The sequence below is a fragment of the Pteropus alecto genome, unplaced genomic scaffold (genome assembly GCF_000325575.1).
Source record: "Pteropus alecto unplaced genomic scaffold, ASM32557v1 scaffold164, whole genome shotgun sequence".
Lineage (NCBI taxonomy): Eukaryota > Metazoa > Chordata > Mammalia > Chiroptera > Pteropodidae > Pteropus > Pteropus alecto.
The window spans coordinates 18,751,366-18,766,107 of NW_006439568.1; the positions used below are offsets into that span (position 1 = coordinate 18,751,366).

General features: G+C 43.4%; 1 pseudogene; it reads left to right on the forward strand.

The window, feature by feature from the left end:
* The first annotated feature begins 367 nt into the window (after positions 1-367).
* LOC112483614 lies at positions 368-486 on the forward strand (annotated as a pseudogene).
* Positions 487-14,742: the final 14,256 nt, after the last annotated feature.

Here is a 14,742-nt window from a genome sequence, read left to right on the forward strand (position 1 = left end):
ATCTCTTTCCATACACAGAGGAACTTCATTCTATGGGTCAGATAAATCTCATTGTTGTTCTTTATGGTTTCAGAGAGAAAACAGTGGTGAAAGAGTTATGCTCCACATAGCCAGAAATAGCTTCCTTCCCAGGGCTCTCTACAAGGATTTCTGCTGGGAGCTCATATGATTGCTCTGCCTGCTGCCAGAACAGGGCATAGAGGACCAAGGAGCCACCAGTCCAGGGATCGAGATGCAGATTTTGTTTGCAGAAAACGAAGGTTACAGCTGATGCTATTTTATGCCACCTCCTAGAAGCATTGTTTCGCAATTCACCAGTAATTATAATAGGCCTTGCTTTACCGGCAGTTAAAATAGACATCATTAGGTCTACGGCCCTGCCACCCTGAACATGCCGGACCCCGTCTGATCTCGAAAGCTAAGCAGGGTCGGGCCTGGTTAGTACTTAGATGGGAGACCACCTAGGAAGACCAGGTACTATAGGCTTAAAAAATAAGGGACAAGGTCCTTGCAATCTGTGAGGTCAATCAAGGGTCGCCTCACCTAAAAATAAACAAACAACAAACAAACAAATAAATAAATAAAATAGACATCATTGAATAAATCAATTAATTAAATAAAATAAAATAGACATCGTTAGTTTGCACAGCACATACAAACCAGGAGAGTTAGCAAAGACCTTCCACATGTATTTTCCCATCCAACACTTAGAAGAGTTGGTTGGTAGCATGAAAATTGGAGAAATGAAGAAACTGAGGCACCTAGAGTTATTTTTTAATGTTCCTAAAGTCATAAGCAGGAAATTGCAGAAAGGGCTCAAACCCAGATCCTCAGACTCAGCTCTTTATTATGCCATTTTGCTTTATTCATTAGCAAGTTTTGCACTCACGCATAAGTAAGTCACATCACCAACCTGTGCCTTGTCCTCCTTATCAGGGGACATTATGAGCACAGAATCTAGAGTCAGGTAGTGGCTCTGCCATTACTCATTCTGCGCCCTTGGCGCTTCACAGAGTCTGCTGCTCTGTCACCCAGATAAGGGAAGAACATCACACACCATGATCGCCAGGCACGTAATAAATGCTCAGTAAATGGTGCCATTACTGTTATTAATAATAGTATACTCTAGTTCAGCCTTAGTTAATAGTTCAGCTCCAACAACACAGATGACCCTTTTGCACTTTATGTATTTATTTTTATTGATTTACTTAAACATAGGTTACTTAATTTGAATATGGTGATACCAAACCTCTCCCCTTTCCTCCTTTCCATGGCACCCTCCTTATATATATTTATTGATTGGATTTGAATCATGTGACAAAAGAATTAAAACTACTGATATACATGTGTATTAACACAATAAGTGCAAGGAAACATCCCCTAAGAAAACCCACAGAAAGCTAAGTGAATTAATTCTAACAGCTTATGAGTACAGAAAATGAGGAACAGCTTGGAAAGGCTAGACTCACTGGCTTTGAATAGACATTGCACCTTGGTCTGGAAGTTTTGTCCTCAAAACAAAGCCATCGAACAGGCCTGTCTGAATCTCCGGGCTTCTGGATTCTACATGCGTCCAATTGTGCCCTAGGAAAGGGAAACAGTTTATCCAGTAACCCACCTCCCCTCGGTCCTGCTTGTAGAGTAGCAGGCAGGAATAGGCCGGAAGGGAGGCAGCTGGCAAAGGGAAGAAGTTCCTCTTTAAAGTGTATGATGTCATGTATAGCTCCTAGAAAATCAAAATCAGGTCTTCGGCACAGATGGTCCCGCCTGATGGTCTCAGCCAGCCTTTGCAGTGAGAGTTGAGACAAACCTAAAGTAACAGGACTTTCTACCAAGGTGAGTGAATGGCTATATTTAAAGGGGAAACGATGCTCTAAACTTGAATATTCATACTCAGATTATAGGGGCTCTCTTTTCTTTTTTCTTCTTTTAGATTCATTTTTCTAAGAGCTACAGCAATTTTTTCAAAATAAAATTTTTTAAAACACTGCATCTTAATGAGGCCATGATTTGCTTTTTTTCTAAATTGAAACAACCATTTTATATTCTATCTATCCCTCTGGCCTCTGGTCAAGTCCCTCTCTCCCCAGACCTGGGGGTGGAGACAACTGCCCCCATGAAGAGCCACCTCTGGATCAGAATCACTGGCTCCATCACATTCTCATTAACCCGTGTCACGAAGATCTCATGGCCGATACACAAAGACTGTAAGTGAGGAAGTGCACTCAGACGCCTGGGTTTGTATCTTGGCTCCCCACCTAGAGCTGTGTGAGCTTGGGCAAGTCACTTAACCTCTCTGAGCTTCAGTTTCATCATTGGTAAAATGGTGATACCTCATACGGTTGTAATGAGAATTAGGAGAATTAAGACAAATAAAGCATGCTTCCAATAGTGCCCAGCACATGGGAAGTACTTGGTGAGTAGAATCTATTATTAAAAACCATTATTAGGCATAAGTTCTATAGTAATCTAATAGACCTCCTTACTCATATCACCCCACATACTGAGTATGTCCTGACCACTCTCTGGTCATCTGGATCTGACTTTTGGACACAGGAGCCAGACATTGCCTGGCACTCCATCCATGCCCACCACACTGTGGAACCTCAGAGAGGCATTCGTTGAGGCCCAGAGGGGCAGGGCACCTGTGCTCAGACACATGAGGGCGAGAACTGGAGGTCAGGTGGCCTCAGTCAGTAGCCACTTTAAGATTTTAAATGTTTGGCAAAGGAGGAAGCACTCTCAAGATGGAAATCACGTGAAACTAAGTCTGGATATGTCTGTTGTGCCTAAGAAACAGCTTATGACGTGGGTAGTCAATTTCTGTAATCTGTTCTAAATTTAAGCATGCAAAATGTCAAGTTATCTCGCTATTTTGTTTGGGTTAAAAAAAAAAAAAAGATTTAGATTTATGGCTGGATGTTATAAGAACTGCTGCTTCGTTTCAAATCCTGGCAGGCCCCTCGAAAGCAGCAACTGACCAAGAAGTCACTTCCTGAGCTGAAGGTCAGTGTGCTGGCCCTGGAATGAACACCAGTGACAAGAGCCAAACCTTCTCTCCTGCCACTTGGGGGTGGGGGTTTTAAGGCTCCAACTGCTCCTGGCACCACCTGCGCTCCCCATATTACCCCAAACCCCTGCCTTGCATCCCTCCCACAGAGTGCTGTCTCAGAGCCTCCCAGGGCACCATGCACGCCCTGGAGCGTGGCACCCCTGGCCCTTGGCCGCTTGGCAATGTGTGGCCCACCTGAAAGGGCTCCCCTGGACCTAGCTGGGGACTGAGGGACAGTGCCTGGCTTTGGGATCCCACGTCATTTCCAAATGTCCCTGGAAGAAGTTACCAGGGTAGGTTAAATATGTGTCTCTCGGTTTTGTTTTCTTAGGTAACAGCTTTTCCATTTCCTTTTCAAAGACCTGGCGAGAAACCTTTGTGAAGGCTAAAATTCCTCTCTGAAAAGACAAAGGAAATGGGATCTGGGAGCACATTTTATTCATTTTCTAACAAAGCCTGGTTATACCCCCTGCCTGGTATAGGTAAGCAAACTTATTTCCTTTTTTGTAACTTGGAGCCAAGATGGCAGAACTCTGTGGTGTTTCTGGTGTTTTCACAAGCTGATTAATAGTGTCATAGATCACAAATTGTCAATTACTTCCCATGGCAAGAGCGGCACCAAAGGTCACCCAGTCTAAAGCCACCCCCCTGATCAATTGCACTCTCATGTCCCCCATTTTAATTCTCAGTACATTGCTCCCTGATAGTTTTCTTGTTGTTTTTTGTTGTTGTTGTTGTTTGGTTTTTTTTTTCTCTTCGGTCTCCAGAGCACAAGAATATAAATTCCTGAAGTCAGTCTCAACCAGCCTTGTCCGCAGAGCCCAGAATAGCGCCTCATTTCGCACTCGAGGCTCCTCACAGCGTTAACTGCTGTTCTGTAGGAAAAGCCGGGACAAGTGGAGAATGAGAAGAGGAAGGAGAGCCCCCTGGGGTAGGGGGACATCTGGACATCCACCATGGGAAGGAAGCTGTTTCCGGGAGCAATCTGAAGTCTGAGCAGTAAGTGGAAGTCGAGAAGGGCAGCTTCCTCCTCTCCCATCGCCGGACCTATAGGAATAAACAAGAATTTCAAGTTTCGACTAAGCTTGCCGGTCAAGCTTCTCCTTCAGCGATCTGCTTGATGTTCACACGATCCTTTTCTCGTTCCCTGTGCCCAAGAACAGTCTCAAACCAGCCCCTGGAATCCGTCCTCCCTCTGCTCCCATCACCTCCATCACAGCCACAGGTGTGATGGCATCAAAGGCCACACCAGACAGCTGGTGGGAGCACAGCAAACTCTCTGTGAGCATCCACGCCTACTTTTCTAAGCCGAGACGTCGCACACTAACTTTGTGTGGCTCTGTTGACTCTGCTCACTGATTTTCAGAGACATCAGTCGAGGAATTGCCCGCGGGAGGGCAGAGGGAGTGAGGCCTGGGGACAGTGCTCGGGAGCATCGCCACAGGCAGTGGGGAGCAGCTTTGAGCAGTGAACTGATCTGCTCAGGCTGCATAACAAAGTGCTAGAACTCCGTGGCTTAAACAACTTTTTGCATAATCCTGAAGGCTTGAGTTTTAAGATCAACGTATCAGCAAGTTTGGTTTCTTCTGAGACCTCTGTCCTTCTCACCGTGTCCTTCTCACTGTGTCCTTCTCACTGTGTCCTCACAAGGTCTTTCTTTTGTGCGTGCACATCCCTGATGTCTCTCTGCGTGTCCCCAAACCCTAATACCTCATCTTAATGTAATCACCTCTTTAAAGGCTCTATCATCAGATACAGTCATGTTCTGAAGTATGAGTTAGGACTTCAACATGTGAATTTTGGAAGGACACAGTCCACCTCATAATAAGCAATATAAGAGCGTGGTACCATGGGCGCCATTGGCTTTGGAGCTTTGAAAGGATGAGAGGTGGAAAGGACAGATACACTAGCGGTTAAAACTGGAGTGGGGGGCTGTCTGGAATTTAAGGCAATAGGGATTGTGTCGTGGGTTGCATTGTGCTCTCCTCCTCCTTCTCCCAAAATATGTTGAACTCCTAACTTCTATTACCTCAGAATGAGACATTTTTTGGAAATAGAGTCTTTATATGGGTTATGAAGTTAAAATGAGGTTATTAGGGTGAAATTTGACTAATATCTTTATAAAAAGGGGGAATTTGGACACAGACAGAGAAAGATGATGTGAAATGAAGGTTTGGAGGGGTGAATCTATGAGCCAAGGAATGCCAAAGATCACCCGTAACCCCCCAACAGTTTTCAGAGGGAGCACTAGCTCTTTTTTTGACCTCAAAATTTTGATATTATTTTTTATAACATCAATGCTAGATTTTTCCAAATTTAGGAGTTAAAGAAAATTTACTCATCCTTCTTTCTTGTATCTCAGATCTATTTTCTGGAATTATTTTTCTCTTTATGGTACGGTCTTTAGAATTTCCATTAGTGAGAATTTGGAGGTCAATTTCCTCAGTGTTTATCTTAAAATATCTTTATTTTGCTCTTGTTCTTGAGAAATAGTTACGTTAAGTATACCAATTTAGGTTGACAGTTATCTCAGCATAATGAAGATATTTTCTTACTGCTTTCTGACTTCCATTGTTGTTGCTAAGTCAGCTGTCAGTCTAATTGTCACTTGTTTGTAGTCATCTTTCCTTTCTCACTGGCTGTCTTAAAGATTTGCTTCTGATTCTGCAGGTTCGCAAAGATGTGTATAATTACTTTCTTTTGTCTACCTTCTTTTTATTCTTTTTATTTGGAAGTCATAGAACTTCCTGAATCTGAGAGTTTGTGTCTTCATAGTATTTGGGGAAAAAATTTTTTTTCAGTGTGTGGGAGGTGTGCTAATGAACACTTTATTTCAGAACAATTTTAGGTTTACAGAAGCACAAAGAGCGCACAAACATGGGGTAGTACACATACCCCACACCCAATTTCCCATATTATTAACATTTTACACCAGTAGGGTACATTCTCATTCTTTTTAAAATTCAGATTCTCATCAGTTCTCTCTTCTTCTTCTGTAACTGACTAGCTGTATTTTGGCATTTTTACTCTATCTTAAATGCTTCTTAACCACTCTCATATTTTCCATCTTTTCTGATCCCTGTCCTTCCATGTAATTTATTTAGACCTAGTTTCCACTTCACCAATTTTCTCTTCAGCTATGTCCAAACTGCTGTTTAACCCATGGATTAATATTTTATATTTTATTTATTATATATTTCATTTCTATAAATTTTATTTAGATATTTTTATAATTTAATTTGGAGATTGTCACTTTGGTAATCTGCTATTCCTTATTTGTGTTTTTAATTTCCACTTTGTTTCTTTAAACATGTTGTATTCTCTATTTGATAATCCCAATATCTGAAGTCTTTGTAGTTCTGTTGTTTATTTTTTATTCTGGCTCATTCATAAAATATTGTTTCATTTTCTGTTTTGCAGTTTTTTTCTTCATAAATGCTCATTTGCTGCAATTTTATCAATGGAAGTTGTCTGAGGTCTGGATTGAGAGTATAACTATTGTTTGCTTTTGCCAAATGGAGGTACTGCAGACAAGAGTCACCTTAAATGACAATACTAGGGCTGGGAAAGGGGGTTACTCGGTCAAGTTCAAGATAAACAATTGTTCCTGTTGTCTGTCTCTGAGTTTCTGTTGGCTTTTCTTATCCTAATGTCCCTTTCTCTGTGGGTTTCACTCTTTTTAAAACCTAGAAATACTTGTGGCCTTTGATCTGCCTCTACTTTGAATCCATCCCTTTGGGAGCTGATGTTCTGGGCCAGCGGGATGCACACGATCCCCCAGGGTTTACCTGCTTCCTGTGCTATGCTGACCTGCTTTCCTGGATTACTGCAGCTGTTTTGCACCTGGCTATCACATGATGCTCTCCAAACCATATATAAGTAAATGTTTTATATTTATTACAAAACCTTCAAGTATATCATCATATACACTATGTGTGCATATTTAAATGACATATCATATATATATTTTTATGAATCTGTATAATCGAGCAGTTATTAATGTTATGCTGAAGAGGGTATGGGATGAGAAGGAAGGAAAGATGAGTTCATTCATACTATGGCAAGCGACAAGCTAAGTAAGAGAGACAATGATTTGTCCAATATATTTCCACTAATAAGATAAGAACATTAGTGGGATACCTGTTTTAGCATTCAACACCTTGTTAAGGTAGATAAGAAGAGAAAATTTTCATTAAGAATTCCAAATATTTATATGTTTCCATAGTGTAGCGGTTAGCACGTCTGCTTTACAGGCAGAAGGTCCTGGGTTCGTGCCCCAGTGGAGCCACGGTCCATGGTCTGTGGCCATGCCACCCTGATCTCGGAAGGTAAGCAGGGTCGGGCATGGTTAGTACTTGGATGGGAGACCACCTAGGAAGATCAGGTGCTGTAGGCATAAATAATAATAATAAAATTTAAAAATTAAAAAAAAATCCAAATATGGTAGCAATTAATTTTGGATGCCATGGTTTCTACACAAAGGAAAGAAGAGACAGGCAGGGGGAAGGCAGAACAGCTTCCCTGTGCTGCTGACTTTGCCAGCACCTGAGCCCTTGCAGGAAGTTAGCAAAAAGGGGATGTTAGCAGCCTTAGGCACGTGACCAGCAACAGTCCCAGGCACTTCCTGATCCAATTCTTAGTTTTCTTTACAGTCTCACTTAGCAAAAGATGCACCTTTACCTTTACAGCTAATTATCTGAGTTACCATTGTTCCAGTTGCTCTCAAAGTCACTGTCGGAGCCTTAGAATCTCTCTTCCCAGCTCCCCTAACAACCCTTTACATATATAGATAACTGTAGCTCTCCTGCTTCTTCTTGGGGTCTGTGTGCCCAGCCCACCAAGCCAGCATATGGCTCTGGTAGTGACCACCTACCCTTAAAATGGGGCCCAGTAAGAAGAAAGCTGCTCACAGGACAATTGAGTGTGTTTAGGCCTCTAGTGCCTGAGCGTACAAAAGTTGCACATCTTATGTGTGGAGAATATATGTGTGACTGGGTCAGCTTGCCTCTGAATGAGGAAGGTCTGAAACATCACTGGTATTGAAATAAACCCTTTGTTTACTCTAAGCCACCGAGGAACATTTAGTGCATCACTGTTGAGAATGCTGGGTCCCTGTGACAATCAAAGAGGGTTCACTGTTGGCAGTGAGCCTTGGTGATGATGATCCATGACTTTTATCTTCCACTGATGGCTTCTCAAAGCTGAGGCCTTGGTGAAGTTTTCCTCTCATTTCTAGGTCATAATGAGAAAATCTGGAGTCTAGATGACTGCAAACAGGTAAAATATCTCAAGAGGAGAATTCTTTTTTTCTTTCTAAAAGATGTAAACCAGAGATGGTGCTTTATTTTATGAAATCACATAACAATATGAATTTGTTATGATGGAGACAAAAACAGACTAATGGCAATAAAACAGAGGCTTACCTTAAGAGAAAAAATTAAAGGTATCCCTGATTGGCCATTTGTATTATTCTATAAATGTTTTGTTGATGTCATTTTAAAAATCTTTTTGTTTCTTTTATATGTCTTTTTAATTTTTTTTTTTTTTTTTACATTTCTTACTGATCTCTATTTAGCATGGATATTATTCTACTTAGTGGTTTAGAAAATAACAACCTATCTTTACCAGAGAGGTTTTTAAGTTTATATTCTCAAATCTGTCATCTTTTTCTTTATGACTTTTGGGTTTTTGTTTCTTATTTTGTCTCGTTTAGGAAGACCTTTTAAATCAAGATTACAGAGAGAGTCTAATTATCTAGTTTTCTTTTTTTCTTTTTCCTCAATCTTTAATCCATCTGGAATTAGTTTTTGTGTGTGATTTCAGTTAGGATCCAACTTAGTTTTTTCCCTTTACGATCATCCCTCATTACTTCTTACTGGCCTATTGGGCTGCCTGGAAATGACCAGCCCACTCTGCAGTCCTGAGATCAGCAGTAGGTTCTGTTTCGTTCAAGCTGCGTAAGTGGTGGGGTTTTGTTCAAGTGGAAAAAGTGAAGTGAAACCAACCAGAAATGCTTAGTCGTAACAAACAGGAACAATGTGCTGTTTTTCTTTCAGAAGATGCTCTGACTGCTGAACTCTGCCCTCTCAAATTTGTTTCCTTTCCATTTCAAAAGAAATTATACATGTACTTTATACTCTGCACCCCAGGAATCATCACACAAGATCCAGCCCTCTGTATCTGAGTACTTACAGTCTTAAGGGAAAACCAGTTCTCTCTCTCTCTCTCTCTCTCTCTCTCTCTCTCTCTCTCACACACACACACACACACCATATACATATATACATATATACACATGCAGATGAGGTGAATAAACACTCTAAGGCAGTGTATATTAATGCACTGTGAATGCTCTAATGAGTGCCTGTCTTCCCTCCAAGTCCCCAAGAGGAGAGAAAGGTGTCATTGTCATTTTCCTTTGCCTGGAACAAAGCAGGGGATTGATAAGTGTTAGTCGAATGGAAGTGAAATAACAGGTAGCATGGGAACTGAGAGAACAGAGAAATCTTCATAAAGGTTTCCGGGGCTGCTCTCTGCGGGCCCTAAGGCTTTGGAGAGATGGAAAAGAGGAGGGAGGGGCGGCGGGCTCAGCTGCCCCTGACTATTGACTCCCTTGGAACCAATTTTCTCTGTTCTCACATATTCCTTCAGGTTGTCTGGGAGGGAATATAAAAGCTGCAAACAGGATGTCGATCTCCTTCAATCATCTGTCTTCAAATGCTCCCGGAGCCGCGTAGCTTTTCAAACCCACGGAAATAAATTCTCTGGGAGCAACTTCCCTGCTGACTGTTCTCTCTGCGGGAGCACCCAGCCGAGCGTGAGGCGCGGCGCCCAGAACCCATCTGTCACCGGGCATTAGCTCGGTGGGGACACACCGTGCTCACAGAGCAGAAGACACAAACACCCTCCGCGGTCCCCGCACGAGGCTGAGCCGGACCTGCCGGCTCAGAGCCAGTTCTAGGGTCAGTCACCAAAGAGCAGGTTTCTGCCCAAGCACAAGGGTGACACAGCTGGCTCTGAAGAAAGATGCTAACCCCTCAACCCAGCACTGAAGGAGACGAAGAAAGGACGCCAAAGACCAGATAACGAGCCCCAGCCCGCGTCCTGAGTCAGAGCCCCTGAATTTGCCCGGCGCACCTCCTGGGACGTCGGGACATTGAGACAAGGAGAGCGTAGCTGTGGCATTGCGGGAGGAACACAGGCCCGCGAGGACCAGGCTGCTCTGCGTTCCCCTATGCGGCAGAAAGGTGGAAAACCCCAAATACTCTCTGCCTCCCAGGGGCAAGGGGACACTTGGTGGGGGGCCTGGAGCCGACGAGCCTTCCAAATGTGTCCTTTCTCCACCCAGCCCTGCAGGGAGAGGGTGGGTCTCTTCCATAATGACCACTCGCAATTTTTTTTTTAAATTAAATTTAGCAGAGACGCTTTTGACAATCACTGACCGCTCCTTTTTTTTTTTTTTTCTTTTTTCTTTTTTTTCTTTTTTTCTTGTTGGAAATTGGGGGCTGTATGGGAGTTGCGAACGAAGCCACGGCTGTGCGGAACCGTGGTTCCCCACCAGGACCCTCTTGCCCCGGTGCTGAGATCGGCTCGGAGCCAACGTCCCTCCCCGGCATAGATACTGAAAGCAGCATTTGCTTTCCTAACCCTCCTGGCCCGAGATTTTCCCAGATTGCTGGCGTATTAAAACAAAGCCACCGTGTGAAAGGCCAAGCGGGGGAGCCACAGCCGTTGCCAAGTTCACCTGCCCGGTCCCTTGTCTCGCTCAGCCTCGCCCTCTGCCGGTCTCGCTCGGTATTGCTGGCGACCCTGTCCGCCCCGGGGAGGAGTTTCCCGCCTTTCCCTGGTTCCTCGACTGCGGCGGCTGCCCGGTTTCCTTTCCGGGCCCGCCAGCCACCGGCGGCTCCGGATTCAACCAGCATCTAAACTGCTCTCAACCCATCTGTAACATGCGGATGCCACCCACTCCAGGAAATTTTTAAATTTATGTAAATCAGAATAATACATTCTAACCCTCTCCTCTCGGCTCCTCTTCCCTGGCATCCCGCAAGGGACACCCTTCTGCCTCTGGTTCTCAAAAAACTCGAGAAGGGGCCTGTCCCCCTAGGTCTCCAGTGCGCTTCTCCGAGCGCCAGCTTTTCTCTGGACGTCAGGACTGGGGTTTGGGGGCCTATAGAACGAGTCCTGAGATCTTCCTTTGGGACCCCCCCTGAGAGAAAGCCTGCGTTCCTGCCGGGGTCCCACAGCACGGAGACGGAACATTAATTCCCTCAGTATTTACTGCGCACCTCTTCCGTGTGGGCACCGTTCTAGGAGCTGGAGATACATCCATGCACAAAACATATTCCTGCCCTCATGGAGCTTCGTTACAGCAAGGGAGGGCAGTGGGGACAAGAAACAAACATTATGAATAAAGATAAATAAGTTAACACAAATTAATCCTTTTGCAGCTTACTTCAAATAAAATGTATGTACTTTTTCCCAGTGGCAGTTTGATTCCGACCATAATGACCTCTCTCATCTCCTAAAGCCATAGACTTCTGCAGAGATTTGTTTAAGTTTCTCTTTTAAAAACCCACATAGGTAGAACAGGTCCAGGAAGAATGTGCCCTACACCCACAGTGACATGTGAGAAAGGCCAAGCTTACACAAATGTTTGACTACATTCTGCAAATCTGATATTAGGGAGAATGCAAGTATGAAAGGCATTCCATGGTGAGCAGTAAGGGCAGTTTCGAAACTTTAAAAAGAAACAGTCTGCAGGATACAAAACACTGAGAAAGAATCCACCTCAGCAGATCTCTGCCCCGCAGCAGTTGTGCCAAGCAACTGAGGCTGGTTCTGCCGAGAGTCACCTGAAGGAGAAGGCACCTGCTTCTAACTGACAGATCCTGTGCATCGAGAAGTAAATGCCTCCTAGAGCCTTCAACTACCGTAGATATTCCAACACAAACACACATACACACCCAGGCATCTTGAATTTTCTTTCTTATTCTTATTTTTTCTATGAGAACTTGATATTTGCCTCAGAGCTTCTGCCTACTGTGGTACATTCTAGCTCCAAATCTTTGCTTGGCTGATGTTTCTTGTCCTTTGGGAGTCATCTCATATGTCATCCCCTCCTGAGAAGCCTTTCCTGACTAGTCTAGGATCTACCCTTCATTTCCTTTCAGAAAGAAAGGAAGAACTAAATATAATTTATTTAGTTTTATCAGAACTAAATATAATTGGAAATTATCTTTTTCACTCATTCATTTTTTTTTTTTTTGCTCGCTTGTTTATTATATGTCTGCCTCCACTAGAAGATAAGCTCCATGGGAACAGAAAACTTATCTTGCTCACTCTCTCTCCAGCTCCTAAAACAGCATTTGGCAAGAGTAAATGCTCAATAAATATTTGCTGAATGAACAGATGAAAACCTGTCAGATTTGATTTAGCAAAGCAGCTTCGATTTTGCTGCTACCTCAAGCAACCATTTTAATTCTCTTCCTTTTTTCCACAGTCCAATGTTCTTCCTTCACTTTTGATTATTGCCTCATCAGCCTGGCTTTATATGTGACCCCATCACCTCCCTGAGGCAGCTCTTTTGAAGGTCAACCATATCTCCTTCAAGGTCAGACCCAATGGCCTTTCCTTGGCCTCAACTTCTTTGACTTATCTACAGATTTGGCAGTGAGGAAATTTTCTGAGATGCTTCTCACAGAGGTGACCCTAGACTAAGCGGAGCCCTTTGCTTTTTCAATGTGTTTTTATTTTGCCTCCTTAAATATGTGTCCTTCCCACCGCCCTCTACTAAGAGTGTTCCTTGAGATTTTTGTCCTTAGAGCATCTTCTGCTCCATCTTTATCATCTCTCACCTGGATGACACTCACAGGGGTCAGGACAGCAGTTCACGGATGGCAGTTATTTTGCCCTAAGCACAGGTAGGATTGTTTTTCTGTGTTCACCTTATCTCGGGAATGATCATGTGACTGACTTTTGCCAATGAAATGTGAGAAAAAGTGCCACGTGTTACTTCCAGGCAGCAGTTTTAAGGGCCAGCCCTTGGTTTGCCATGTTCCTCTTTCTGGGTTTCTGTGATCACTGAGAATATGTCAAGATAGAGCCTTCATCGAACTGAGTCCCTGGGTAACTGGGATGGACAGAGTCCCCTTGCTGAACTGCGGTGGCCATGGAGCATGAGTTACAAATAAACCCCATTGTTTCAAGCTACTGGGATTTTAGTGCAGCTTGTTATTGCGGCATAACCTAGTCCATCTCAACTGATACGACAGCTTAATTTTACTTTTTTTTCTCAAGTTCAAGCTCCACTTCCCCAACTACCATCAAGATTTCTATCTGGCTTTACTTATAGAAGTATAACCTCAACATATCTATACTTTTCCTTCCCAATCCTGAAACATACCTCTTCCCCTGACTTTTCTGTTTTGCTGAATGGCACCAACACTCTTCTAAAAACCTAAACTTTATACAATCAGTGGTAACATTTGGTCCCAGCTTTACATACAGCCCTTATTTGTTCCCATGAGGGCCTAGCCCTGGGTCTAGCGCTGGCCTTTATTCCTGGACTGTTACATCTCTTGAGTCATCTCACTACTTTTCATTCTCTTCACTTTATGATCAACTATACTTCTTTTGTCAGTGGCCCTTCATGAATGTGATAAATGTAAATATCTAGAGCATATTCCTTTGCTAAGAAACCTCAGTGTGTCCCCGTTGCTTCCCGAACAAACTCTCCATGCTCGATCTGGCATTTCGGACCCTTTTTTCTTCCACCATAACCTCCTCTCCCACTTCTGCTTTGCATGGATCTTCCGTGAGAACTTAACCCACTATAAACGGGATGCCCCCTGAGCATGTTTGCCTCTGGTGCGCTTAGAATGAACTCCCCACCCATGCTTTTTCCTCCCACGTATGTCTGTCTAGACCCAAGTCCACTTTCAAAATCCTGTAGAGACGCCAGTTTCTTCACAGAACCCTCTCTGGTCACCCCAACCAAAAGCGACGCCACCCTCCTCTGCCCCGTGGGGCCCGTGCTCTGCTCTGTTTCTCGCTGTCACAGTCATCTCATCTCTTCTTCTGGACAGGGAGCTGTGTGTGTGTGTGTGTGTGTGTGTGTGTGTGTGTGTGTGTGTGTAGTCACCTTGTCCTGAACTTCTTTGGCTTCCCCACAGAGCACGGTTCCAAACTTTCGTTGTTTTTCCATAAACATTAATTGAGTGAAGAAGCACCAGGACATGGTTCAATTCACAGAAAAGCGTGTGACTAAGTGAAGAGGATTCATGAGGGAATTTCACATTTTGACAAAACAGAGAGCTATATCAAGCCTAGGTAATAATTAGTGTTATTATTGTTGATTTCTGGTTTTGTAAGTAATAAAAATGGGCCATCACTGGGTGTGAATGTCATTTTTATGTGAATTAGAAATATACTACTGGTGATAATAACCACCCAAATATTAGAAACATTTGGAGTTCACCATCATTAGTTTTTCCCAGTATACTCTATTAAAGAAATACTGCTGGATCACAATTGTATACTTACAGCTCTTTATTCATAGCACAGTAAGCACTGGAGCAGTAACCAGAAACCCTCCAAGCTCCCTGCTGTCATTTCTTCCAAGAAAAAAAAAACAAAAAATGTTATTAACTAATTTCCTGTTTGCCCTGAGAATACTCGCTGGCAGCGCT